The sequence below is a fragment of the Wasmannia auropunctata genome, unplaced genomic scaffold (assembly GCF_000956235.1).
Source record: "Wasmannia auropunctata unplaced genomic scaffold, wasmannia.A_1.0 LD336078.1, whole genome shotgun sequence".
NCBI classification, from domain to species: Eukaryota; Metazoa; Arthropoda; class Insecta; order Hymenoptera; family Formicidae; genus Wasmannia; species Wasmannia auropunctata.
This window is the reverse complement of record NW_012026812.1, coordinates 489830-491617: the sequence shown is the minus strand read 5'-3', so window position 1 is coordinate 491617 and position 1788 is coordinate 489830.

Here is a 1788-nt window from a genome sequence, read left to right as displayed (position 1 = left end):
TATACATTGGAACGACGCGACGGTGTCGTTCCTTCGTACGTGTCATTCGACTATTCGCGGTATCGGTGAACATCGCTACACCGAGGACGAATCGCCCTCGGACGTGTGGCGGAGATCCGTATTCTTTCACCAAGCGGCCGATGAGAGGCCCGATGAGTTTTACGCCTGTAACGTGCCAATGTCAGTTGTCTTTAGAGAGAGGATCTACATAGAGGTGAACACGGGAGGGGAGGAGGATACAAGTCGGCGGAGGTACGGATGGGTCGCTCGCGCTTTGAAACGCGCACTCGAAACAAAGTTCGACGACGACGTGGCGATAGAGTGGGTATACTAGACGTGGATTTCCACGCCCCGAGGATCGCGTGAGTCTCCGATAAATTATTTTCCACCGATTATTATATATTTTCCAATGCTTCGATTCTTTCGCAGAATTGCGTCTTGCGTCTCTCGCCTCGCGTATCTTACGGGAAGAGGATTCGCTCCACCCCCGATACACGGATATCTTTGAATCAGCGTGGGATCTTACGTGGACATATCTATCGGTGACACAACCGAGGCGATCGTCCTACGGAATGTGTGTTCGTCGAGTTGAACATTGAACGATTTCCGAGCCTCCCGTCGTCGAATTCAACAAGATCTGGTTGTGGATCTCACGGCAACGAGGATATCGTAAGATCGGCGCTGAATGACACTCGTGTGTCGTCGACGCGAGCGAACTCCCCCCTCCAACTGTTCGAGACGGTCGAACGCTCTCTCTCTCTCTCTCTCTCTCTCTCTCGGTCTCTCCATACCTTTATGAGGCGCAATTACTTTTACGGGTAGCACGATGCTTTCTACTCTGGGATTCCTAATGTTCCGCTTCGGTGGCTTCGAGTAGACGGAAGCGACGTGGTCCAGCGAGATACGAGAAAGCGCGGCATCTCCTGATGCCTCTGTGTCGCACAGAGTTTTATATCGTTCAGACGTAGCGCGGTTGAACGTCGTGGAACGTCCGAGCTACGTAACTCGGAGGCGCGGTGCGTTTTTAGGGCAAAACTGTACGAGTAACTGCTTAGTTTTATTTTTATTGTTCCTTTTCTTTTGTTATCTACTTTGTTATATTTTAGTTCATGTTGTTAATTTTTTTGTTTTTGAATTCTTTGTTCTACACACATGCATGCGTGCGTGCAAACGCAACATGCACACACACACAAATATACATTAAATCCTACGTATATTTTCTTGTATATCTTTACACGCCGTTGTAATATTGTATTATCAGAAGCGTCATTTGCATAAGTATGTATCGATGTAATTTCTATTCTCTGTGCGCTCAAGAGGCGCTCTATCCTGGAGCGCACAATAAATGGCGATTTCATCATCATCATCATCTCTCGCGTCGGGCGACGCGCCGCGTCGCCGTGGGGTGGGCAACGATTCTCGCTCGCACCGCGAGGAAGAGCGACCGTACGGAAGAGAGAGACAAACGCGACAACCCTCCTTCTTGTCGCGCGCCGCGACAGCGCTCGAGAGCTCAAACCGAACGAATCCCGTTTTCGCGAGGCGCCGAGACGGGCGGCGCGATCGCGGATCTCCCGTTCGCGCGAATCCCGCTCGCGGCGTCGTCCCGTCTCGAGTGGGACGACGCCGGCGCCGCGAGAGGCGTCCCGTTTTCGTTTTCCTCCTCGATCTCGCCTCGCGACGAGGCGCGCGATCGGAAACGTCCGCGCCGAGGGCGGAAGAAAAACGTTCGGTCGAGAATAGCGTCGACGGGCCGGCGCGCTCGGGACGCCGCGCGGGGCTCGCTCG